Source organism: Chelonoidis abingdonii, chromosome 25, assembly GCF_003597395.2.
Source record: "Chelonoidis abingdonii isolate Lonesome George chromosome 25, CheloAbing_2.0, whole genome shotgun sequence".
Taxonomy (NCBI): domain Eukaryota; kingdom Metazoa; phylum Chordata; order Testudines; family Testudinidae; genus Chelonoidis; species Chelonoidis abingdonii.
The window spans coordinates 17,893,452-17,921,331 of record NC_133793.1 but is presented as its reverse complement, the minus strand read 5'-3'; the positions used below and the strand labels follow the sequence as shown (position 1 = coordinate 17,921,331).

Genomic DNA, 27,880 nt, shown 5'->3' with positions numbered 1-27,880 from the left:
TGCTGTGTTTGAGCAAGGGCCCAGTATCAGTCTCTGCTAACAAGCGTGATGTGTGGATGGCCTTGTCTATACACAGCATTTCACAGGCTCAACTAAAGGGGTGTTGTTTGAAAAAGATTCAGTCACACTGATGCAAGCCTCTATGAAGTTCTCAGACAGCACTTTCCAACCAAGGATCTCAGATCACTTTACAAAGGAGAACAGTATCAGCCCCATTTCACAGATGGGGAGGCAGCGGTACAGAGTCATGCCTAAACTCCTCCAACAGGCTAGTGGCTATGCTGGAAAGAGAACCCAGCTCTCCTGAATCCAGTGCTGTATCCACTAGACCACATTGCCTCCCTTATTGCAGTTTCACTTAATCCATTTTGTTTTCTTTTTAAATCCACCAGGAGATTAAAAAGGACCCTTGGGGACTTTACAATTCACTTTAATACAATTATAACATGGATCACAAGAATGTAGAATCCATTCGCTTTTTAAAAAAACGCACCTGTAAAATCCCATTCAAAACCGGAGATTATTAATTAGCTCCCACCCTTTCACGTCCACTTCTCCAGTATCCACCTCCTCCCCGTTCCCATCTACCCAATTACCCTTCTCTAGTGCCCCATTTCTGGTTCCAGTTGCCCCCGTCCCAGTCTAGGCCCCTGCAAACTGCTAGAATCCTGCAGAATCAGTGTTGGGACACACAGACAGGTCGATGCCTTTTCCCCTTTCTCTTGGGTTTGACGTGCACAAATATCCTTTGGCCTCCAGGACAAAGTGGGCTGTGTGAGGCTAACCATGTGTATTTCTAAGGCTCTACATTATACCCTGTGATGCAGGGACACAGTCTGAACTGGGATGCTCTCCCCAAACACTGTAAAGGGAGGATTTTTTCTCCAGGGACAGAGGCCAGTGGGAGACTGAATATTGGGGCCTCATTATCAGCATCAAAAAGTGCTACACGCCCCTCTTTGTAGTCCAGATAAATCCCAATCATTCTGGGCCATTCAGCAAGGGAGAGGGGGATCTTGGAGACGGTGAGGGCCAGGTACTGAGTCCCACATTGACCCACCACCCAGATGCCTTCCTCCGGGTTAACACTGACCCGTCCCTTTCTCCTCACAGATTCTCTGGCCACCCCTACAGCCCAGGATCCCCCATCCTCCACCTCCACATACCAGTAATGCCTCCCCAAGAAGAAGCCTTCCATGCCCAGCATGCAGTGAGAAGAATCAAATCTCTTGGGATTGTCGGGCACGTGCTGGCGTGTGTCTTCCCATCTCATGCTTTTCCCATCGTCAGACAGGACGAGGCGGGATGAGCCATGTCTGGATCCAAAGTCACATCCGCTGGAGGGGACCAAGAGAGAATCAGAGCGTTAGGGGCAGAGCTCAGCCCTGGGGGTGGCTGGGACCATTTCTCACACTCCCCAGCAGCCGCATCCTGGCTGGGGCCCTCCCTGATTTCCTGCTTCTCTGTCCCGGATTACAGCGAGTTTGGGGCGGAGCAGGGATTTCACTGCGGCTCCCACTTCCCAGGCACTAGAGGTGCTGTCACAGCTGCAGTTTTGGCTGCAGATTCTGCCTCTCTGCTTCCCACCCTGCTGCCCCAGTCCTACCCACAGAGCTAGGGAGAGTGGAGGCAGGACCGGCCTTAGAGGTGGGTGGGCTGGGTTGCCGCTCAAGATGCGGTATTTAAGGGGACACCTGACTGGTACCTCCTACTCCCTGTCCTGCCGACAGCCAGTGCTTAATTTGTGCCAGGGCTGAGCACCGGGCACTCTTTCAATACAAATTAAGCACTGAGAAAGGCAGAGGGGCATGGATGGGGGGGCCAGTGGGGTCGGGGCGATTGGGTGGTGAGGCACCTGTGGGGCCAGAGGCACCAAAAGACAATTTTCCCAAAGGCTAGGGGAGACTAAGCCTCCCTAACCCAGGCTGGGGCCCCACCCATGCTCCATCCCAAGGCCCTACCAACATTCCCTGAAGCCAGCAGGGACTTAGCTTGGACTGGAGGCCAGGTGTGGCTGGCTGGGGCAGCTTGTGCGGTGCAGCTAGGGTGACCAGATGTCCCAATTTTATAGGACAGCCCGATTATTGTATCTTTTCCTTATATAGGCTCCTATTACCCCACACCCTGTCCATTTTTCACACTTGCTATCTGGTCACCCTAGGTGCAGCTGGGCTGTCAGGGCTTCGTCAGCACAGGGAGGCAGGGCGAGGGGCTAGCCTCCGCAAAGGGGGGTTCACCTGCCACCCATGCACCCAGGGCACCATTTTCCCTAAGGCCGGCCCTCAGAGAAGGGACACTGCATCGGCAGCCTGGGTGGGTCCCTCAGCCAAAAGGTAGAAGTAGAGAAAAGGATAGCCCAGGGGGATGCAGGGTGAAAGGAGGGATCGGGGTGGTAGGTGAGGCCATTGGGGAGGATACAACTGCTCTATGGGAAAAAGAAATTTTGATAATACTTATGAATTATTTGTAAAGAAACATTTTCGAAAGTAACTGTGTTTGAGAGAGAGAGAAAACACCTCTCACTTTCCAACCAGCTCTCATCCTATGTTCTAGTCCCAAGGAATCTCTTCTGAGCCAGCATTTCCCAAACAGTGGGGGTCCGACCCAAAAGGGGATTGCAAGACCATTGAGGGGGGGGCTCGCAAGAGTGGTGGTTGTGGCTCCCAGCTCTGAAGGCAGCGTCGCCGCCAGCAGCAGCACAGAAGTAAGGAAGGTGCGGTGTGGAGGGGTCATCATTTTTTGAGGGGGTCATCACAGCCTGAAATATTTTCAAAGGGAGTCCTAGCCGAAAAAAGGTTGAGAACCTCTGCTCTAGGCCCTTACAGAGTTCAGTAATGACAACATCATGGTTTACTGTTATTGTCTGGACTTTACATGAACAGCTAATTGGTCTAACTCCTCCCACTGTCATATGTCAAGTTCCCCTCTTCCCAGATCCCTTCTCTGTACCTTGGAATTTCCTCAGAGTCTCCTTTAAAGCAATAGATTTATGAGAGATGCTGCTGGGGGTTTTCTCTGCCTCAGGAGAAACCTCCTCTGGTTGCGGGACCTTCCCCAGCTCACACCTGGAAAGAAAGATTCATCTAATTCATTATTTAGTTTATGCCTTATTCTCCATCGTTCGTTTGCTTTTTTTTTTTTTTTTTTTTTAAATTTTCCCCATGACTTTTATGCCATGAAACCCCGCTGTCCTGACAGGACTGGGGTGAAACCCTGATCCCAGTGAAGTCCATAGCAAAATTTCTTATGACTTCAGCAGGGCCAAGATTCTACCCCTAGACTGCCTTTGTGTATCCCAGCCTCAGGGTATGTCTTCTCTACCAACATTAAAGCACTGCTGTGGCAGTGCTTTAATGTGGCTGTGTAGTCGTGGCCCCAGCTCCAGCTCTCTCCCAGTGCTGTAAAAAATCCACTCCCACGAGGGGAGTAGCTCCCAACGCTGGTGCCCTATCTACACTGCCACTTTACAGAGCTGAAACTTGCATCATTCATTGGGGTATGTTCAGTGAAGAGCTGCCATAATCTTAACAACTGGTTCCCTTCTCACCCCACAAGGGGGTCGTGACCCGCCCCCACCCTCTAGGACTTCTGCCCCATCCACCCGCCCTTCCCTGTCCCCTGACTGCCCTACCCAACCCCTCCTCATTTCTGATGCCCCCCGGGACCCCTGTCCCATCCAACCACCCCTTCTCTATGTCCCTTGACCGCCCCAGGAACCTCTGCCCCTGACTGCCTCCCACTGCCCCATCCAACCCCTCCTCCTTCCTGACTGCACCCCTGTGACCCTTGCCCCCATTCAACTCCCTGCCCTCTGACCACCCTGACCCCTATCCACTCCCTCCACCCCCAACCACCACCCCGAACTCCCCTGCCCTATCCACACACACACACACACACACACACACCGCTCCTTGCCCCCTTACCGTGCTGCCTGGAGGTGGCTGGTGGCACTACAGCCGTGCCTCTCAGCTGGAGCCGGGCCATGCCACTGCACAGCGCCTGGAGCAGTGGGTCAGGCTGAGCTTGCAGCCCCCACACTTCTTGCAAATCAGCTGTTCATGCAGAAAGCCTAGGAGGGCTGAGAAGCAAGTGGCAGCTTCGCGCTCAGGCCCAGGGAGGAGGTGGTGAGTTGGGGCGGGGAGCGGTTCCCCTGCATGTCCCCCTCCCTGGGTTACCTGCTGCAGTTGTTAAATTTAGAAGCCCCTTTAGAACTGGTTGTCCCGCACAGGACAACCGGTTCTAAAAGGGCTTCTAAATTTTATAATCGGTTCCCGTGAACCAGTGAGAACCAGTTCCAGCTCACCACTGGGTGTGTTTTTTCACACTCCTGACCAAGTAAGTTTCATTGTTGTAAGGTGGCCGTGTAGCAACCCCTCAGATGAAGCTTCCCTAACAGAGTTTTATTCCTGTGCTTTATATATGGACCAGACAAAACCCATCTGAACCCACGGCCAATTTGATCCTTGGATTTCCTGCTGCGATTTACCAATAAGTGGGCAAAAAATATGACGTCTGTGCTGTACATCTTTGTGATGTGGCCATTTAAGCGCTTGGAAGTGGACTGAGAGAAAGCCACAGCTCCAGCTTGCCTCATGCGTCACCCAAAAGTTATCAGGTAGCCAAGAATTTTGCTCTCAGCCAGTAGAGAGATAAACATACATAACTGGAGATCATCAATTTTTAAAAAATGATCTTCTTGCTCTATGTTCACATAAATCTTGTTTCACTACGAGAGCCACTGTGTGTTTGGAAATTCACTCTGCCTTCTTTCTAGGAGGAGGAAAGCATCCAAGTCTCCTCATTCGGAGGGACCTGCAAGGTAAGGCTTTCTGGAGCGTAGGACACCGACACTTGTCCTAATCAAAAGGGCAAGGAAGGAGGGATCCTTTCCCAGTGAGGTGTATGGCAGGACAGGCGCTGGCTTCCTCATCTCCCGGGAGTACTCAACCCACGCTCTGCCCCACTCAATCCCTTCCCACAAAACCCCGCCCCAGCCCACCTCTTCCCACCGCATTCCACCCCTTCTCTTGAGTGCGCCCCACCCTCTCTCTGCCCCCTCCACCCTAGTGCGTCCTGTACGTCGCTGAACAGCTAATCCGCAGTGGGTGGGAGCTGCTGAGAGGGAGGGGGAGGAGCTGATCAGCGGGGCTACCGGTGGGTGCTGAGCACTCTCTAATTTTCTTCCGTGAGTGCTCCAGCCACAGACCACCCATGGAATCGGCGCCTATGGTATGGAGTGTCTCTTACCTTTTTGTTCATTGCCCAGCATAATGGAGCCCTATTAGTCTGTGGTTTGGGGCCCCTAAATACTACCACAATACAAACCAATAATAAGAACAGAAGGGAAACTTGTGAGTGAGAGTGAGAAGGAGCCACATACCTGCTCAAGGTGCTCAGACATCCTAGAAGGGGAAGGAAGAGAAGGAACCTTAGTGAAATCAAAGAGATGAAACGCAAACCAATCTCGGTAGCTGTTTAGATGAGTTCAGGATATAACTTTAGGGCTCTTCTTTGTACCTAACTGCTTAGTCCATTGTGCCCCTTCCTTCGAGTAGGCTAGAAGAGAAGCAAACTGAAATCCGCTCTTTAGGCCAGGGGTTAGGGTGTGTCTCTCTAAGGTGGGGAACCCCTGTCACATCTCTTCTTCTCATCAGATAGGGATTGAACCAGAATTTCTTACCTCCCAACCGAGTATCTTAATTACTGAGCTAAAGGTTACAAGGGCAAGCTGACTCTGCCACCAGCGTGGCTTTGTTGGGCACTAGTTACCCACCTGACTCTTTTCCACAAGAACGATTTAAGCACCAGAAGCCACCAGTCTCCAGGTAAGGGGTTCCCATTTGCAAAGGCCAAGTGTCTCCGCTGCAGTCCAGATTTGAGCACCTCTCTTTGTAAGAGAGGTGGGCGTGAGACACACCCATCTCCTGGGCATCTCCCATCAGCCGGCTTTGGTGGCCCCTTGCCTAGCATGCTGGCTTTTGTGGCTCCCGTTCTTCGGTGCCTAGCTCTGCCAGTGCCTCATGCAGGGAGCCTGGGGGCCTAACGTTGTGGATCCCACTGTTGTCATAGTGATTTTCTAAGGACCTGAAAGTTAGGCCTTGCAATGACAAGTCCCTTTGGGATCCAGGTTTCTTTGCCCCAGTCCACTCCATCTGTAAATTTCACCTAATAATCCTTCCCTAAGAAGACGATCAATGCATTTATTTTGGGGAGGCATGCAGGTCCGATGGTCATGGGGGACATTTGAGTACTTAGATAGGTTACATTTGATTTAAAATACCCAGCTTCTCCGAACAATGAAGCAAATAACAATACTAATGGATAGAAAGAGTAAAAAATTATATTTCAGCTGCATAACTTGTGATTTCTACTCTAGTGTTTGACTCCTGGACTCCAAGGCTCTTGCGTACCAAGGATCCAGTATCTCACCTGCAGGAATTCACTCGCTGGCTGCTGGCACTTCCCCTCTAGCTCGCTGATCATGTCATTTAGACAGGAAATCTCCTCCAAGAGTTTGGCAATGTTCTCATCCCTTCTCTATCTCCTTGTCCAGCTCTTCCAATTGGGCCAGCAGGAGTTGCTCTTGTTCCTAAAGGAACTGCCGCAGCTGCTCAAATTCAGACAGAATCTTCAGCCTCTCTGTTTCTACCTGCTCCTGTAATGAGGAAGGGACACGGCAGGGCAGGCCCCACAGAGTGAGTCACCTGGGGCCAGATCTTCAGCTTGTTTAACTCTACGAACATCAAGGCAGCTCCGCCAATTCATGGCAGCTCCAGATGAGACCCTGGGTACTCAGTGGGGAGGGGGAAGGGGTATTTTATTGCAACCTTAAATAATGCTTGAGAGAAACTTTCCCATAAATACATAACGGCCAGACTGGGTCAGACCAGAAGTCCATCTAACCCAGTATCTGTCTTCTGACAATGGCCAATGCCAGGTGCTTCAGAGGGAATGAACAGAACAGGTGATCATCAAGTGATCCATCCCCTGTCACTCATTCCCAGCTTCTGGCTACCAGGCTAGGGACACCATCCCTGCCCATCCTGGCTAATAGCCATTGATGGACCAATTCTCCAGGAATTTATCTAGTTCTCAGTATTGTTAGGGGGAAAGATTTTCCTACAGTTCCCTGCTGGCTGTAATCTGATTGGTGAGTCTATGTGCCTGGCATGAGAGAGTCTGTGACCTTTCAGGTAGGTCCCTGAAGGAGAAGTTAAGACAGGACTCTGAGGTTATATCCACACAGCAAAGAAAAACCTGCAGCTGACCTGTGCCAGCTGACTTGGGCTCGCAGGGCTCGGGCTGCAGCAAAGGCACCAAATCCATGGGTGCTCCAGGGCTGGAGCACTTACAGGGAAAAAAGAGTGGGTGCTCAATACCCACCAGCGGCCCCATTGATCAGCTCCTCCTCCTCACACAGCGCCTCTTACACGCCAGTGATCATCTGTTCAGTGGCGTGCACGATGCGCTGGGGCGGGGAGGGGGGAAGCGGGGGCAGGAAGAGGCGCAGCGAGGCTGGGGCGCACTCGGGGGAGGGTGTGGAATGGGGCAGGGCCTTGGGGGATGGGGAGAAGTGAGGGTGGGCATGGGGCAGAGCGGGGGTCGAGCACCCCCAGTGAAAACAGAAAGTCGGTGCTTCTGGGCTGCTCTTTCATTGCTGTGTAGACTTCAGGGCTCAGGGTGGAGCCTGAGCTCTGGGACCCTTCACTTCTCAGGGTCCTAGACCCCCAAAGCCTGAGCCCAGCGAACCTGAGTCAGCTGGCATGGGCCAGCCATGAGTGTCTAGTTACTGTGTAGACAGACCTGGATGACAATGAGAGTGAGAGAGGCTGGGGGAAGCAAATAAACAAAAAAGAATGAGACAAAAGAGAACTCAACAGACAGCTTAACCCTCTAACACATGGGTAGGCAACTTATGGCACGCGTGCCAAAGGTGGCACGCGAGCTGATTTTCAGTGGCACTTACACTGCCTGGGTCCTGGCCCCTGGTCCGAGGAGCTCTGCATTTTAATTTTATTTTAAATGAAACTTCTTAAACATTTTTAAAACCTTATTTACTTTACCTACAACAATTGTTTAGTTGTATATTATAGATTTATAGAAAGAGACCTTCTAAAAACATTACTATGTATGACTGGCGCACGAAACCTTAAATCCGAGTGAATAAATGAAGGCTCGGCACCGCACTCCTGAACGGTTGCCTACCCCAGCGCTAATACATTAACTCAGGAAATCCGGATAGCTGCCCAGCTCCCAGAAATGCCCAAACACATAAACATCTAGGGGTGCAAACAGGAACCCTCAGAAATTCCTGGCCTGTCCAAACACAGACACACAGGCCCAGACTGAGCCTCGACTCCACAGGGATTGGGGGAGAACAGGCACTTTCTGTATCACACGAGCTGCCTTGTGCCCCTGGAGCAGATGTGATGCTTCTGGCTGCTTAGGAGAGGGAAACGAGGCAGCCAGGCCATGGCCTCATGCCTAGTGCAAGCCAGTCCAGGATCACACACTGCATCTCTCCCCCTTCACATATCAGAGTCCAGGGGCATTTTCACCAGCCTGAGTACAAGACACATAGTATCTGCCACAGTCCAGCCAGCAGAGATGGGACATCCCCAAAGGGAACAGAGAAACACAGGATCTCACTCAGTGACACATGGTCACAGCATGAGACCCAGACTCTCCCACCCCCACACTACCAGATACCCACCCTGGGAGGGACATGCACCTACATGTCCTTGCTGGATAATAACAACTGGTACCTGCCAGATGCTCCCAGATTCTTGCCTCTTTGGTCAGTTTCAATCCCATCAGCTTTTCTCTCTCTTCCTTCAGAATCTGTAATTGGTTCTGAATTTTTTCCTGAGCAAAGAAATAATGTTGAGTGTTCAACTTTTTTCCCCTTCTTTGGATAGCAGTTTAGGGAGAATGCAGTCCCTACATACTACAACCCAGCTGCACAGATATGACTGCATTTGTTTAAACTTTTTGCAGCTGATTTAACTCAAAAGGAGAAAATGATTCCACAGCCATGCATAGTTGGCTACCAGGTTTGTCTCCTCCAATTCACTGGACTGTTTTACTGGTTACTGATGTTACCATCTTGGTCTGTATGATCCTTGCCCCCCTGGCCTCTGAGATATCACATGTTTGGGAACCAAGAACTGAGTGATTCCTTTGTCAGGAATAAAATGCGAGATGCAGAGAAAGGAAAAGAATGGCCATTGTTCAGCAAAACACTGAAACACATGCTTGTGTTAGATCAGTGGTCTACAACGTTTTTACATACAAGATCGCTTTTTGAATTTAAGATCAACCCAGGATCTACCCACCCCTTCCCTGAGGCCCTGTGGTGCTCACTCCATTCTGCCCTCCCTCCATTGCTCGCTCTCCCACACCCTCACTCACTTTCACCAGGCTGGGGCAGCAGGTTGGGGTGCAGAGGGTGCAGTCTCTGGGCTGGAGCTGAGGGATTTGGCGTGTGGGAGGTGGCTCCAGGTTGAGCCTGGAGCAGGGGATTGGGGTGCAGGAGGGAGTAGTGCAGGTTCTGGGAGGGAGCTTGGGTGCAGAAGGAGGCTCCAGGCTAGGGCAGGGGGTTAGGATGCAGGAGGGCGTGAGGGTGCAAGCTCTGGGAGTGAGTTTGGGTGCGGGTTCAGGGCTGGGGCAGGGCGGTGGGAGGAAGTGTGAGGTCTGGGAGGGAGATTGGGTGCAGGAGGAGACTCTGGGTTGGGGCAAGGGTTGGGGTTCAGGAAGGGGTGCGAGGTGGCTCCCAGTTGACTGTGCAGCGGGTCTAAGGGAGGCTCCCTGCCTGTCTTGGTCCCATATCGCTCTGGGAAGCAGCTGGCATGTCTCTGCAGCCCAGGGGGGAGAGGGCAGCAGGCAATTCCATGCGTTGCCACTGGCCCTGACCCCCACAGTGCCAACTCCACAGCTCCCATTGGCCGGGCACTATGACCAATGGGAGCTGCGGGGACGGTGTTTCCAGGCGCAGGCAGCTCACAGACACCCATTGCCCCTTCCCCTCAGATGCCGCAGAGACATGCATCTGGGAGTGACGTGGGGACAGGGCAGGAAGGGACCCTGCTTAGACCCACTGTGCTGCCTGACTTTTAGCAGCCAGAGATCGCAATTGACTGACAGAGGCTCCAGGATTGACCAGTCTATCACGATCTACCGGCTGGTGACCACTGCGTTAGATTAAGGGAATAGCTCCATTGTCTTCAGTCAGACAATTCATGCTCTTAAAATTAAGCTTGTGCCTAAGCGTTTTGCTGAATTGAGCCCTGTATTAGCGCTGTCGGTTTTATTCAGCTCCTGAGCAATGTCATTTTGAACAGAACTATTAGGTAGCAAAAGTTCAGCGTCACTTTGATCCAACACCCAGAAGTAATTTAGCAAGAGGTTGAGAACAGAGATCAATTAACGTAAGTGTGTCATTTCCTATCTTCTTAATGGTATGTGTGTGTGTATATATACACACACAGGAAATGAAGCATTCAGATTAAACTAGCGAGAACCCTAAATACGTGCAAGTCTAGACATTCACAGTGGAAGATCCCATTCCATGTGATGCTTTACTTATTTAAACTCCTGCCTGTTACAACAGACTGGGCTTCCCTACCTTGTACTCCTGGGCAGCCTCCTCTATGGGAACCACCGTGTGAGCTCTGTGACCCTGGGACTCTCGGCAGATCACACAGATGGGGGCTTGATCCTCCTCGCAGAACAGCTTCAGGGTCTCCTGGTGTTTCTCACACACTCGCTCGCCTCCTGAGCCTTTGGCTGCCTGTAAGCTCAGCCACTTGGCTATTTCAATAATTTTCGCCAGCTCCCTGTTGGGTCTGAAGTTTCTCTGCTGGGCAGTTTCTCTGCACTGGGGGCAGGAGAAGTTGGTATCCGATTCCTCCCTGTAGTTAGTGATGCAGGCCTGGCAGAAGTTGTGCCCGCAGTGGATAGACACCGGCTCTTTGAAATACTCCAGACAGATGGAACAAGATGCTTCATCCTGGAGCCTCTGTACAGGGCTGTCTGCAGCCATGGCTCCCAGCGGGAGAAAGTGACAGGTTTCATTTCACTTTCCTGCCTCTAGACTACAGCTGCAATTGGGTGTTTGTACACTTAGGATCTTTCTCATTGGCTGAGCTGCGAGGGAAACCTGTTTGATTTTCAGGCTCTGGAGACTGTGCAGAGAAATGCAAAGCTTTCTGTGAAGCGACCAATATTAAATTCCCCCAGGCAAACAGCAGTGCTGAAGTAGGGGGAAAGTGATAAATCTTTCTGTTTTTCTTTAAGAGGCATTTCTCCCACTGAAACCTACAGGTTCATTTACTGACTTCTGCAAATCACCCGTGGAGAATTAGCACTGACTGGCTGAATTCACTCGAAACTCACAATGCCCTTCAGCTTACAGCACTAATGGAAGGGGCACAGGGTGGAAATCAGGCTTTTCTGGTGGCCTGTTTTCCAATTGAGAAGAAGGGACAAGAGGGAGCCAGGAGATGAGGAACTTGACTCTACAGACGCTGGGTGAGAGGTCACTTACATCAGATAGTTAAGGACAAGAGGGAAGGAGGAAGAGGGAAGCAAAATGATCAAATTCCAAACGCCTCCAGCGAGTCACAGATTAATTCAAAGCCCAGAGGAAACCACTGTCATCTAACTTTCTGTTTCACTTCGGCCATAGAATGTGCCTCAAAATAATTCCCATAGGATTTAGAGCAGAGTTTTTAGTAAAACACCCAAGCTTGATTTTAAAATAGGCCAGTTGTGGAAAATCCAGCACAACCCTCAGTGAATTGCTTCAAACTCTGACATTAAAGACGCTCCTTGCCTTATTTCCAATGTGTATTGGTCTACCTTCAACTTCCAGCCATTGTCTGCTCATAACCTTTATCTGGTAAAGTGAAGATGGAGGCTTGCTGCAGCAAGGCTACAGAGCTCTCCGAGGTTCCCCCTGCCCCGCATCCCTATCCTGCCTTGCTGTTGTCAAGGGAGCTCTGTGAGGTCACAGCCGCCTCATTCATAGAATCATAGACTATTAGGGCTGGAAGGGACCTCAGGAGGTATTTAGTCCAAGCCCCTGCTCAAAGCAGGACCAATTCTCAACTAATTGTCTTTGCTCAATGGGCTGAGTTCCTGGCAAAAGCTTTTGTGAAGTCATGGCCAGCCCAGCTGGATGTTGAGTTGCACCCCGGATCACCCTACTTGCTTATTATTGATTCTGGGGAGCAAGCAGGCTACCCAGTAAAACAGCAGAGCCTGTTTCGCACCCAACACTGAGTTTTTCAAAGAAGCATCGGTTTTGAAACAATTCTGTCTCCTAATCTGGCATCTATTTCACGGGCTATGAAATTTCACACTCTTAGCACCCTATTAAGCTCAATTGCGTGTAATTCACTAAAAGGCACCTTCCCAACCAGTTATGATGGTAGGACACCAGGAAACAGAAACTCCACCTCTCCCCTGGGTAATTTGTTCCAGTGGCTAGTCTCCCTCACTGTCAGAATTACATTTGAAATTGACAACCTCTGAGAAGGGCCAAATTTATGACAATCTTTTAAATAATTTAAATAGAAGAGAAAAAATAACATTCAGTACAAAATGTTCACTGCCAAGTTTTTCAAACAGTTGCACCACTGATATGATAGTTAAGGCCCTGGAAGCAAAGTTAGCTGAAATGCTAACCCAGCTTTGGGCAGCAGTTGCTTCCTTGCAAGGTGCAGAAAATATTGTCTTCCTTTCAGTTTATTCAAATCGTTCAGTTCAATGGACTAGTTTGTTGAAATAGAAGAAAGCCATTGGGAATTCACAACACAGGCAAACTTGTTTTCCTCCTTCAATCTATAGATAAAAACTAGGGGATAGATCTACTGGTTCATCAATCTAGAAACACGTGGAGACAAGAATGTATCATTTCAGTTCACTAACCATACATCAAATTGCCTTTGTTTAAGAAATCAGTTAGTTTGAAATGCAAAACATTTTGATACAACTTCTTTCTTATGCTTCTCTTTCTAGCTCTGGCATGACCTTCCTGTGTGACCAAAGAGAGGTCTCTTCTTTTCTCTTTTCCTTGGTATCACGGGGGATGGAGAAAATTCTCTCAGTCCTAGCAGGGGAGAGATTTGAGCAAGTCAGACGTGTTAAGGGCCTCGTGCTCTAAAGGACAGTGGGTGATTGTTGTTTGGGGCAAGAATCCAAACGGATTTGTTACATGTCCCCCAACCAAAGCCAATAACACACCTCTGTATTTTCAGTCATGAATTAGACCTTCTCAGCACCCCTCTGTCTCCTGCAGCCTTCAGGTGTTCCTTGGATTAGGGAGGCTTGGATACTAAGAGAACTGGAATTCTTCTACCGGTTTCCTGGCTGTTACTAGCCCATGACGGTCTCAGTCTGGCCTCCAAGGCCCACACTAAAGATCAGGATGGGTTGATTTCACTCAAAGTTTTTTCTATTTGCATTTTTGAATTATTTTCCTAATGAAAGATTGATTCTCATGAAATCTTAGAGCTGGCAGATGACAGAACAAGGAGAAATGATCTCAAGTTGCAGTGTGGCAGGCTCAGATATTAGGAAAAACTTTTTCACTAGGAAGGTGGTGATGCCTTTGACTCCGCTAGGATAGAGTCTCCTATCTTGTATCTATGTCTAGAGCCTATATTTTTTCTTACCCTCTACACAGATGACAATGTCTTTGAAAAAAATCCACGCGGGAATGACAAACACATGCACTGAATCTCCTGCACACCAAAGTCTCTTGGTCCTCAGTGAGAGACCATGAGATGGAGGCTTGCTGCAGCAAGGCTACAGGGCTCTCCGAGGTTCCCCCTGCCCCGCATCCCTGTCCTACCTGGCTGTTGTCAAAGGAGCTCTGTGAGGTCACAGCCGCCTCATCATCTTTCCCCATTAGGCTGAGTTCCTGCCAAAGGCCTTTGTGAAGTCACTGCCACACCCACCTTTCTCTGGCCAGCCCGGCTGGATGTTTGAGCTGCACCCTGGATCACCCCACTTGCTCATTATTGATTCTGGGGAGCAAGCAGGATACCCAGTAAAACAGCAGAGTCTCTTCCTCATCCCACACTGAGCTTTTCATAGAGGTTATGAAACAAGTCGATCTCCTAATCTGGCCTCTATTTCACAGGCTATGAAATTTCACATACTTTGCACCATATGAAGCTCAATTGTTTGTAATTCACTAAAAGGCACCTTCCAGAATGAGAGGCAGTTGTGACGTGAAGACACCAGGAAACAGAGACTCCACCTGTCCCTTCGGTAATTTGTTCCAGTGGCTAGTCTGCCTCACTGTCAGAAATGTGTGCCTACGTCTCATTCGAACTTCTCCGGCTTCAGCTGGCAGCTGTTGGTTCTTGTTGTGCCTTAGCCCTGCCCCGTGAAATCCAATCTCCCCGTCTTGCTGGGACCCCCCAGCCAGGAGAACCCAGTAGGGGCCTCCTAGCTGTTTCTCTGCCCGGCTGGGGACAGGGCTTCCTCTCTGTGGGGATATCAGATGCACCTGCAGAGACAATGCAGAAGTGAGTGTGCTGCATCAGACCGGCGCTGGGCTCAGGACTTTGGTCTTGGCAGCTTCTGCTCCAGTCACATCTCTGGGTGCCTGGACTCAGAGCTTCTGGCCCCTTGTGGGGTCAGTCAGTGCTGGGCACCAGGCTCAGGACTTTCATGCCCCTCCCCACTCTTGCTGGCGCTGTGTGCCTGAGTTCACGGCTTCTGCCCGAAGTCTACCATGAGGGCTTGAGGCTTCCCTTGCAGTTCCTTCTGGGGCTCAGGAGTCCATTTCTCTTGATGCCCTGAAAATGGTAGGAGCTGAGGTGCTCCCAAGTAGTAGGTAGGAGCTGAGGTGCTCCCAACAGCAGGGACCCACCTGCACATCTGGGAACCCCCTCTAGCTTCAGAAAGGTTGCTGGCTTCTGCCCTTGGAGCCCAGGTCTGAAGGCAGCACATAAGTGAGGGTGACAATGCTGTGACCCCCCACAATAACCTCTGAACTCCCCCATTCTCCCAGTTTGGTCCGGACCCCCATGGTTGTAATACCAGGAAATGTCAGGTGGAAACATCAAAATGGTGACATTGGTCAATTTCAAGGCCAGAGGGTTTGTAAATTAGTCAAAGTGAGCCCTGGATGTGGTAGGGACCTGGCTGTTATGGAGGCCCGAGCAGGTTTGCACTCCCCGTTCTCCTGAAAGGCCATGGAGAATTCCTCCTGCCTAAGAAACTTCCCAGAATAAGCTACCAGGACTGGGGGGAAATGAAGGGAACCAACCAAAGCCTGAACTAGGATGAAGAGCATTGACCCAAGCTGTGTTTGAACCCCTCCACTCCCACCTGCCTGCCTGCAGTGAAATGGCCAGAGAAGCACTGATTTCTAGTTGTGAACTTGCTACAGACCGTGGGCTTCAGCACAAGCCGTACAGCCCATACTCTGAACTCTTGGATAAACAGCAAAGCTGGCTTTTCTGAAACCTTTCCCCCCAGTGCTCTGCATCCACTTGGGATTTTGCCCAGCAGAGGCTGATGGAGGGGAGGGGAAGGGAGAGAAGGCCATGCAAATATTGTGGCATCTGCACTACCCCCCAGACACACACACAACTATGCAGGGCATAATATCCAGGACAGTAAATTATTTGGCCATAACCTACCAAATCCTCAGTGTTGAAAGTCCAGTTTCTCTAGAAAACAATGGGAGGGAGGGGTTAGAGAGTTGCAGTAACCACCTGGACTTTCAGTCTCTGGCCAGGCGCATCCCCCTCTCCAGAGTTTTCACTGCTATCGTCTCCAAACTGGTCCTCCTGATCTAATGTGAGGTCACATCCTGACCATTAAGGACATTAGCAGAATGTTCCCTCTTCCCAGCTGCAGCATCACCCTCGTTATCCTGCCTTATAAGGATCCCGCTAGGGCATGACAGGCTCTTTGATGAGGGACCTTGACAGCGCTCAATCGAGATTTGAATTGGACGGGCACGTGCAGGTGAATTTCCTGACTTTTTACTGGACTCCTGGACTCTCTCATGCTGCTGCTGCAAATGTTCCTTCTCGCTCAGTGCTGAGCAGCAAAATGCTCCTTGCCCTTTGTGCGACACACAGACGTCTAGTCCTGCTGCTCTGAAAGAAACCATCTTCACAGCTCTAATCCTGGCAGATATTGATTAAAATCTTGCCATGCTTCTCTAAGTGTATTTGTGATTGGACCTGCTTCTTGCCAGGGGGGATTTTCAGATAGATGAACTGCATGAAACAGAGCGAAAGACAAAGAGAAGCATCAATATGTCTAAGAACTTGAACAATTTTTGAAGACCTTATATTGGTGTCTAACTACCTCCTGCTGCCGGGAGATGCAACTAGTATTTTAATGACACACACACCCTGCTTGTGCCTGACCTAAGATTCAGGAGGGATAGCTTAGTGGTTTAAATATTAGTCTGTTAAACCCCGCGTTGTGAGCTCAATCTTTGAGGGGGCTGTTTGGGGCAAAATTCTGTCCTTTGACTATCAGCTTGGACCAGATGACCTCTTGAGGTCCCTTCCAACCCAAATATTCTATGAATTCTGTTTTCTCATGTTGGCAGAACAAATAAACCCCATCTCCCATTACGAAATCCATTTGAGTTCAAGAAAGAGATCTCTATTTTGCAACAAGTTTCATCATTACAGGGAAAAGACTAAGGTGAGTGGTCTATTTTTCTTTCAGTTCTAATACTGAAGGAGATCTCCAAAATCCATTCTGTCTACCAAGAGAAAAGATTGTTTTTCTGTTCTCGAAGTGCTGATGCTTTTGACCCTAAAATGTTGTCTTCATTTTCTCTCGCAAAATAACTTGCTGTGAAATTGGACCAACTGCCTAAACTATCCTGAACACTGCATGTCAGAGTTTGGGAATATCAGGATAGATCATCATCTGGCATCAGTTGTCACAGATCCATCAGCATCAGAAGAGCAACGGTGATTTATACCAACTGAGTGTCTGGTCCATTGTGCTGTACTGAGTTAAAAGATTTCATACGCTGTGCATATGAAGATTAAAATAGTCTGTTTAAAATTATCCCTTGGTTTTAAAGAATCTTTTTTAATGGAGGGTTTTTTCTTTTTTTTCCCCTAAAAATGTGCTTCATTTATGTGAATATCAAATATTCTCATTTAAAATTTCTCAGAGTGGGTTTTGTGCTGGTGAAATATTCCCTGTCGACAGCCATGGAGAGAGAAGATGGTGAATAAAGACAGTATAGTATGCAATGGGCTTCCCCAGTGCACCATTCTCTGCCCTCATGGAAGGTCTCATGGGTTCATGGTGGATACACACCGATAATGGAATGAAATCTCTCTTGCATAGTTGAGTTTTCTTCTTAGTTTGAAGCGGGAGAAGGAACAGGAACTTCTGGACCCACCAAGCTTCCAAAGGAACCATCTTTCTTGATGCTGTTTGACCTGCAAATCATTGTGGCCCTTTAGGTGGAGATTCTCTAGGAAGCTGCTTTATGACTCTGCTAAAGAATTATCTTCTGAGAAGGACAAGCTGGTCCTATCACGGTCTCTACTCGCTCACAGTAAATTATAGAGATTTTTAGCCGTAGGTTGACCAGGATGATAAGATATTGCGTGTGAGCAAGAGAGAGAGAGAGAGAGATGTTTTACTAAGTATTCATTAGGATTCTTTCCTTTGGAGGTGGAAGCTATTCCAAACTCATTTGCTGCCTCTGCTTCCCCACTGTAGAACTCCAGTTGTAGGTTGTACAAGAAGCCAGAGCAGGCATGAGGGTCTCACCCATCATTTTCATTCAGCTTCCGCTGCTTAACTTTGCTCTTCATTCATATCTCCTCAGTTAATATACATTGAACCAGTGTGAACATAATCTTACTGATTTCAACAAGAATGCTGGTTATTGAACTTATCAGAGTTTATTCCTATTTTGTGGTTTTAATTGACTTCTTATAAATAGCATAGCTCCTGGTTTAGTTATGGAAAGGTGCTAGAGTGCTAATATGAGGCTTAAATCTACCACTCCAAGCTCCCCCCTGCCATACATCAGGTGGGTGTGGTGACGCCTGGCCTTTTAGTTTCATAAGAAGAAAGTTATATTTGCAATTGCCAACTTTGCATTGTTTGGGGTTGGCATTTCTAAAATGCTGATTTGGGGGGAAAAAAATTGCAATTGTCAATTGCTTCGAAGCAAGCTGCCTTTGGAAATTCCAAAACGCTCACTTCCTTCTTTTTAAAGTCATTCTTTTTCTCTGCCATTGTCTTTCAGTTCAGTTTCTCTAAATAGCTACAGCATTAGTGTGATTTACTTAGAGATGAGATTTTTCACTTTACTAGCAATTTTGGCTCTTTCTACCTGAAAATGATTCTTGAATTAATTGCTTTTCTATCCCACATTACATCACAGTTAGGAGGGAACACGGCATTTGTAAGTGTTCTGGATATTGTGTTGTTACAACAAGGTAAGAGTTGATGATGTTTTAGGAGCAGTTTTGAAACCTGGAAATGATAACGGATATAATAATATATTAATATTACATCTGGTGGAAAATATCCTTTATTTTTCAATTGTCTATTTAATATAATGTTTTTTTCTCTTGATGTTTTCTGATGGGTTCCTATTATGGTTGAACGTGATTAGTCCGAACAGGACAATTGAAACTTGTGTGTGTGTGTGTGTGTACGTGCATGCATGCACATGCATTTTAATTTTTCACTTTGATAAGGTAAAGAATTGTAGAAATCTAGTTCCAAAATAGCCACCTTACTAGGAAAGAAGGCTTCCAGATGAGTGTGACTTTATGCTTCCGTTTCCATATGGAAATTTTGATTCCTATTTTTGGTGTTTCTTTGTTTCATGGAGAAATGCAAAAACTTTGTTACTGATGACCTTGTTCATAACCATAGATTGGCAATTCTGAAAAAAACTAGGAGCTGTAATAAAAAGCAGCCAAAGACGAGTTTGTGCAAAAGATGCATATCTCAGGGAAATGACTGAATATTCATGCAAATATATTGTTCACCATGTTTTTATTTGCAAGACTTTAATACTTTGAGATCATTTTGGTAAAGTGCTTTGAATGAAAAAGTCACCACTATTTTCAAGTTTACAGCAGGCTCAGGATCTGGCTCCATAACTTACTTAAAGAATTCAGGTAGGAGCCCACGTAGAGAGATGTTGGGGGGTCCAGCTTGTTTTGCTTGTCTGAGTTGGCCAGTGGATCGTTATTGCCATTTTGTACGGTGTTCTTTCATTAATAATCTGTGAGGATGGTGTGAACTGCACTCTCAGCAAAGTTTGCAGATGACACAAACTGGGAGGAGTGTAGATACGCTGGAGGGTAGGGATAGATACAGAGGGACCTAAATAAATTAGAGGACTGGACCAAAAGAAACCTATGAGGTTCAGCCAGGACAAGGGCAGAGTTCTGCACTTATGAGAAGAATCCCATTCCTGTACCAAAGGGCCAAAGGACCTAGGCAGTATTCTGCAGAAAAGGACCTAGGGGTTACAGTGGACAAGAAGCTGGATATGAGTCAACAGTGTGCCCTTGTTGCCAAGAAGGCTAACGGCATTTTGGGCTGTATAAGTAGGGGCATTGCCAGCAGATCGAGGGATGTGATCATTCCCTCTATTCGACATTGGTGGGACCTCATCTGGAGTACTGTGTCCAGTTTTGGGCCCCACACTACAAGAAGGATGTGGAAAAATTGGTAACAGTCCAGCGGAGGGCAACAAAAATGATTAGAGCTGGAGCACATGACTTATGAGGAGAGGCTGAGGGAACTGGGATTGTTTAGTCTGCAGAAGAGAAGAATATGGGGGGGTGGGATTTATTAGCTGCTTTCAACTACCTGAGGGGGGTTCCACAGAAGATGGAGCTAGGCCGTTCTCAGAGCTAGCAGATGACAGAACAAGGAGTAATGGTCTCAAATTGCAGTGGGGGAAGTTTAGGATGGATATTAGGAAACAGTATTTCACTAGGAGGGTGGTGAAGCACTGGAATGGGCTCCCTAGGGAGGTGGTGGAATCTCCTTCCTTACAAGTCAGGCTTAACAAAGCACTGGCTGAGATGATTTAGTTGGAAATTGGTCCTGTTTTGAGCAAGGTGTTTGACTAGATACCTCCTGAGGTCTCCTGCAATCCTAAGATTCTATGATTCTACTAATCAATTAAAGGGTGGCAAAGCTGTCACAAACAACTTGGGATTTTAGACTCTGCTTTCAATTTCCTGATTTCAGTGCATTCAAAATCTCATACTGAATAGTTCAGTAAAAAAGGATGTGTTTTTTCCTCTCTGAGTTCATGTTCATTTATAATTTGGTGCGAACTTCACTAATCTCTTTGCCTTGAAGATCTCCTGCTTTAGGGAGTGCAGAAGGTTCAAATACACTGAGTGTTACCTTGTCTTGCTTCTCACTCTGCTAGCTGGAAAGATGATAAAATCTGATCTTAACAAATAGCCTGACCCAAAGTGCACAATGGAAAACTCCCCTTGGCGTCAATTTGTTTTGGATCAGACCCCCTACAGTGAGTGGGAACACTACATTCCTAGGAAACTAGATGAAAATTGCCCTCCTCCCACAAAAAACAAACAAATCTCTTTTGCATTGAACTTTTCCATGGAAATGTCAGCATTTTTACAACAAATAAAATAATAATCAATACAAATATTGTTATTAGGGAGTCCTAGCAATGTAGGGGGGAAGGGACCTCATGCAGTCAAGTCAGGCTCCCCATGCTGGGGCAAGACCAAGTAACACCAAGTAAACATCCCAATGGGTGTTTCTCTGACCTGCTCTCAAACACCTTCAGCACTGAGTGGTCCAGATGTTGATCTGTCTAGCTGAAGTTCCTCATGCTTCCCTTCTCCTTTATAGGCCAGTCTTGTTGGTTTGACTACATCGCCCAGTTGCTCCATTTAAAAACCAAAATACTTCAGATTTCAGCCAAAATAGACCATTGCCAAAATAGTTTGGATTTGGGGTTTTATTCATAAAAGCTCAAAAATTTCCAAGGGAATAGGTGGGAATTCTGACGAGCTCGACATAAAAAACCTCTCTTAACAGGGAGGGTAATTAACCCTTGGGATGATTTACCAAGGGTCATGGTGGATACTCAGTTTACGGACAATTTTTAATTCAAGATTGGATGATTTTTAAAAAAACATGCTCTACTTTACAATAAAAACTATTGGAAAAAAATGATGACCTGTGTTATACAAACAATTACACTAGATTGAGGGGATTGAATTTATTGTCTGTGAACACCTTGGGATCCACAGACTATATCTAAGAGGTCTTCCAAAGGTTGTTGTTACCATAGAACACTGCTTTTCAGCCTGTGGTCCGTGGATTCCTAGGGGTCCACAGTTTATGTCTACAATTTCCATCTCCATTCAAAATTTTGGATTCATCTGCAAATTAGAAAAAAATCCACTAGTCTAGATAACCAAAATGGTTCCTTTGGGCTTTGGAATCTATGACTAAATTGAATTTCCGTTGTTTCGGCATCTTAAGACGTAGCACCAGACTCCACTGTACATCAGATTTATTGTTGCGGTACCCATTGCTTCTATCTCCTCCTCTGCCTCTTCTTTGACTCAGAGCGCAGTGACAGAAGAAATGACTCCCGGAAACTGCACCAGAGTGACTGGCTTCATTTTCCGGGGAATCACTGACAGTCTAAAGCTGCAAAACATCCTCTTTGTGTTCTTCTTTGCCATTTATTTCTGCACGCTGGTGGGGAATGTCTGGATGATTGTGCTGATTAGCATTAACTCCCAATTCCACAGCTCCATGTACTTTTTCCTCAGCAACTTGTCCCTCTTAGATGTTGTCTCCTCCCCTGTGATTGCCCCCAAGGCGATGCTCAGTTCCCTAGTGAAGAGTAAAGACATTTCTTTCTCTGAGTGTGTGGTTCAGTTTTTCCTCTTCTCCTTTTGTACCGATGAGCTTTGCCTCCTGTCTGTGACGGCCTATGATCGCTTTGTGGCCATCTGCAACCCATTGCTTTATTATGTCATCCTGTCCAAGAGAGTCTGCTTCCAGCTGGTGGCTGGATCTTCCCTATGCGCCTGTGTCAATGCCACTGTGCATACTTGTACTGTATTCAGTCTGTCCTTCGGCCACTCCAGTGTCCTCGATTGTTTCTTCTGCGATATTCGCCCACTCCAAGAAATCTCCTGCTCTGACTTTCATATCAATAAGCAAGTGCATTTCATCTTTGCATCCATTGAAACAATAAGCATCATTCTCATCATCCTCATCTCCTACACTTACATCATCTTTGCCATCCTGAGGATCCGCTCCATGGCAGGAAGGCACAAAGCCTTCTCCGCCTGCGCCTCCCACCTGACTGTCATTTCCATTTTATATGGGACCCTGATCTTTACATATTTATGACCCTCTTCTGGTAGCTCAGTGGAATGGGAGAAAATGGAGGCCGTGTCCGATACCCTTGTGATCCCCATGCTGAACTCCCTGATCTACAGCCTGAAGAACAAGGAGGTGAAAGATGCCCTGAGGAGGACAATACACCAGAAAATTATTCCTCACTGTATGCAAATATGGGGACTGGTTTTTCTGATCAGTACTGGAATGCAGATATAAGGTAGATCTCGCTCGTTAAGTCATTGTGCAGAAATTTCTGTCATCATGTGACTTACAGGAGAAAACAATATGGAAATGGAACTTTAGCCCGATAATGAAAGAAGGTGCCATTTCCCTTGAAAAACAGTGTCCAGAAACTCTGTTACAGCTTCTCCTTTATGCACTGATATGTGATTTCTGCAATATAGACACCTCCCCCTGTTTGTTACACTACTTTTTGAACTACGTTGGTTAACTTAGCAGCTGATATAAAGAGGAGATGCTTAGACTGTAATTATTTCCATTTGTCACCACTATTATCTCAGTTCCCACAGCCCCCTTCTCCTCCCCCGCAAATCACTGAACATTTAAATAAAGGGAGGGGCACATGGAGAGGTATTTTGAGAGCTAGATAGTCAGACAGATGGTTCTGTTCAACGATAAACAGGTAGGCACTAGACAGACCGATGTTTCTATATGGGGATAGAGGGACAGGCAGATGGCTATGTACGGGGAGAGACAGACAGAAACACATCATTAGACAGACACAGGAGAAAGGAAAGATGTTCCAGAGGTTATCGCACTAACCTAAGACTTGAAGGGTTTGAGTTTAAATTCCAGTCCCATTGCAGACTTCCTTTGTGACTTTGAGTAAAACACTTAGGGGCAGATTTTTTAGAGAGATTTCAGTTCCTAATTCCCATTGAAATCCATGGGATTTATGTGGCCTAAATACCTTTAAAAAACCTGGGTTAAGTCTCCCTTTGCCTCTGTTTGCCACTTGTAATATGTAGGTAAGAGAAGGAGTGTTGTAAGCAAGAGACAAGAAGTGATTCTTCTGCCCTACTCCGCGCTGATTAGGCCTCAACTGGAGTCTTGTGTCCAGTTCTGGGCACCACTTTTCAGGAAAGATGTGACCCAATTGCAAAGAGTCCATATAAGAGCGACAAAAAAGTGAGTGCCATGTCTCCGTGTGGCTCGCAGAAGCAGCAGCACATCCCTTATCTGTCCTCTATGCATAGGGAAATCCAGGAGGCTCCACACGCTGCCCATGCCCCAAACACCGCCCCTGCAACTCCCATTGGCTGGGAACCACAGCCAATGGGAGCTCCAGGGGCGGTGCCTGCAGACACGGCGGTTTGCCCACCCCTGGGCTAAGGGCTCACAGTCTTCACAATTACATGGCCCATGATGCTAACCACCATCACTCCCTTGTTAAATCTTCAAACAAGCCCCTTCGTGCTTCCTCCCATTCTGCCCCCTGTAAACATCAGCAAAACAACCTCCTCAACCCAGGGACTGTTTGACTTTTTATTCCCTGTCCAGCAGGCTTGTCATCTCTTTATGAACTTGCTGCCGCAAGTTACCAGTTCTGTGGGATGCTTTGCTGGGTGCAGGTTGTGATCCCACAGTGTTCATTGTGCAAGTGAAATGAATTATATTTAAGAAAGAGAATGAATTAAAGAATGCTCTATGTGCCTTTAAGTAGAAATGAAAAGAATGCTGTGATCCAGGTGTTAGGAAAGCAGACATTAAGGTAGAACAATTGCTTCACTTCAGGGATATTGGTGATGTATTAGCCTTAGGTCAATAAGAGTTAGTAGGGAAGTAGGATATGCATTTTGCTCTCTTTGGCCTTTTGTTTAGTTTGCACCTTTTTATCTGTATAAATAAGACTGTTTGGGTCTTGTATGGGGGCTCACATTATCTGGGTGTTATTAGCAAAGAGCTGTGCTAATAAAACAGAGTGGCCTGACAAACTGTGAGTCCTGAATCTAACTTTGACATCATCTTAGATAACTTTTGTGAGTCAGGCCCATCCTACTTGAGCTGCACCACAGCCATGACCACTGTCTTTTCACTTAGGGTGACCTCTTCACGCACCTCAAAGCTCTCGAGTGGGATATCCCTATGGCACTTAGGCCTCACATCAGGAACAGGGACTGTCTTACAATCCTCTGCACAGAATATCATCTTGACAATGGCTTCACTGTTTTGATGCACTTTTAACCTGTTTATATGCACAGTCTGAGGTGCATCCCTGCTGCGGGGCCTGTGTACTTTGCAGGTAACAACATGACCCCTCCCTACCGTTTCAGAAAGCCCCTCCCATCAGTTTTGCAATTTGTACTTTTCCATGAGAAATAACACCAGCAGCAGATCTCCTGCATCAAACAATAGCTCACAAGGAGAGCAGAACCCCCTTTATCCCATCGAGTTGGGACTAGGGCCAGATTGGTTAACCAAAACATCTGATAATCCGGTGAATGGGAACATGTCAGGCTGCACCGCCATCTAGGGACCATAGGAGAGATTGCCCACTTCTGGACCTGTGTGCACTGGTTTTGGGTTAATACGGCGAACCGGATAATGGAGGGTCAGATAAGCAGGGTTCTACTGTATTGTGATCATCCCACTCTTTCCGAGCTGCTTGGCTTCTAGGGAGGCTTTGCGTCACTATCCCAGTCATGGATTTAGGGAAACTTAATTTAGGCTCCTTCCTATGAAAGGGAAAGGAAAAGTGAAGTGCTTCAGTAAGATCAACCTTCCCAGAATGAAATGTTCCATTTTTGGTTTCAAAAGGACATTTGGCTTCATAAGTTTATTTTATTGTGGAGGAGATTGTACCTTTCATGGCTTGTGGCACCCAAGCAGACAAGTTAGAGAATATATAAAATACTCTTGCTGGACGTTCGCAAAGTCTCGCTAATTTGTTTCTTAGGAGCCAGAACAACAACATGTAAGAACCCAAAACTCAGAGGGAGAGAATGCAGGCTACTGCCTATAACAGAGAGGCACAACTCACTAGGTACCTGCTGACTCACTGCTGCTACGCCCCGATTGTGTGCTGCCCTACTGAGCTCCCTATCATGCAAGCACGCCCAGGAACCTGCCCAACATTTAAAGTCACAGTATTCAATTTTAACACAATCACAAATACACCAGAGTATCAACATTTTCTGTTTTACAAGCTCTCTCCTTTTTTGGAACCCTTGTTTTAAACATGCCATGCGGGATTTGAATCAAATTTCAGCGACTAATTATCATGTGGGTGGAATCATCATTAATGTGTATTCTGGGTAGTTATATTGTTGGCTTTTGTAGGAAATTTGTGAAAACAGGAACACTGGGAAAGCCTCACCCCCCCACACACAAACACACCACACATTTGCTGCCCACTGGTGCTGCCTGAGCAGTAGCCTTGTGACATCAGAGATAACCCTCCACTCAGCACTCCCTCCCTCCAGTTCATTTTCATACTTGGGGAGAATGACTAGCACTCTGGTTGCCATGGCAGCAGCTGCCTTTGAGAGCTGATTGCCCTCTTGTTACCAGAACATCATCACAGACATGAAGTTTGTAATGAAACAGGGCTAGAGTTGGATAACCAGGACAGCCCCTGCTGTGCTCAGCGGGGTTTGTGCTGCGGCACGGTGCTGTGTTCCTTCGCAAAGGGCAGGTGTTTGCTACTGTCCTCAGTAAGGCCTAGATTAAAACAAGATGCAAAATTCCAGCTCTTTTTCTTGGATATTGTTTCTCTGCTTCTTGCACATTCAGGGTTATAGCTGAGAACTTTCACTGACCCCTGAAGTTGCATAAAATGAGTTTTGTTTTAATGCAGTTTAATTCAATGACTTTCAATACTCTGAGCAGCACAGCACTGAGTAGTGAAACGGGGATTTTTACCAGGATAACAATGGCAATAAACTATAGACTGAGCCAACGCATGAGTAAGAGCTTCAATATTTAAACAGCTTGTAGAGGTGCGGACTCACCCCTGCGGTGCCTCCTGCTGGTGACTTCTGGGAATTAGCTCATTCCAGCTCCAGAGCGCCCTCTGCAGGCCGGTGATCCACCTGTCCTTTGGTCCCCTGTGCCCCTCCCTGGACCCGGTGCCCCTTTAGCATGGGTGCTGCCCCCTGGCAGTAACCCCTCAGTCTCAGAGTAACCCCCTACCCACTATCCCCACCTCACCTCAGTATCAGGCTACTGCCAGTCATCGTCTAGCCCCCACTCCCTGGGGCAGGCTGCAGTATCAGCCACTCATCACTGGCAAGGAGGGTTTGGACCTGCTGCCACCTTGGCCTACCCTGGGCTGCCCTCTGCTACCCCCAGGACCCTTTGGCCTTCTGCTAGGCCACAACCTGGGGCTTTCCAGGCTGGAGCACCCCAGCTCCTCTGCCTTTCCTCAGCCCTGCTCCACTCAGGTACCCTGTCTCTAACCCCCTGGAGCCAGGCCCTTCTCCCTCTACAGACAGAGAGAGACTGATCCTTCTGCCTTCCCTGGCCTTCTTATAAGGCCCTGTTGCTCAGTTTGGGGCGTGGCCCCAGCTGCAGCCACTTCCCCCAATCAGCCATGGTTTTACCATGCCTCACCAATCTACTAGAATTCTTTGAGGGGGCCAACAAGCATATGGACAAAGGAGATCCAGCAGACATAGTGAATTTGGATTTTCAGAAAGCCTTTGACAAGGTCCCTCACCAAAAGCTCTTAAGCAAAATAAGCAGTCATGGGATAAGAGGAAAAGTTCTCTCATGGATTAGTAACTGGTTAAGAGATAGGAAACAAAGGGTAGGAATAAATGGTCAGTTTTCAGAGTGAAAAGAGATAAATAGTGGTGTCCCCCCAAGAATCTGTACTGAGCCCAGTCCTATTTAACATATTGATAAACGATCTGGAAAAAGGGGTAAACAGTGAAGTGGCAAAATTTGCGGATGTTATAAAACTACTCAAGATAGTTACGTCCCAGGCAGACTGAGAAGAGCTACAAAAGGATCTCACAAAACTGGGTGACTGCGCAACAAAATGGCAGATGAAATTTAATGTTGATAAATGCAAAGTAATGCACATTGGAAAACATAATCCTAACTATACATATACAATGATGGGGTCTAAATTAGCTGTTACTGCTCAAGAAAAATATCTTGGAGTCATTGTGGATAGTTCGCTGAAATCATCCACTCAATGTGTAGCAGCAGTCAAAAAAGTGAACAGAATCCTGGGAATCATCAAGAAAGGGATAGATAATAAGATACAAAATATCATATTGCCTCTGTATAAATCCATGGTATGCCCACAGCTTGAATACTGCTTGCAGATGTGGTCAACCCAATTCAAAAAAGATATATTGGAACTGGATAAGTTTCAGAAAAGGGCAACAAAAATTATTAGGGGTATAGAACAGCTTCCATATGAGGAGAGATTAATAAGACTGGGACTTTTCAGCCTGGAAAAGAGGTGACTAATTGGGGATATGATAGAAGTTTATAAAATCATGAGTGGTATAGAGAA

General features: G+C 47.3%; 3 pseudogenes; 1 reads left to right on the top strand and 2 right to left on the bottom strand.

Moving 5' to 3' along the window:
• Positions 1-27,880, bottom strand: part of LOC116826121 (olfactory receptor 5B21-like) — a 97,369-nt pseudogene that overhangs the window by 14,409 nt on the left and 55,080 nt on the right.
• Positions 558-11,055, bottom strand: LOC116828583 (E3 ubiquitin-protein ligase TRIM39-like; annotated as a pseudogene).
• On the top strand, positions 21,616-22,608 carry LOC116828584 (olfactory receptor 5J3-like; annotated as a pseudogene).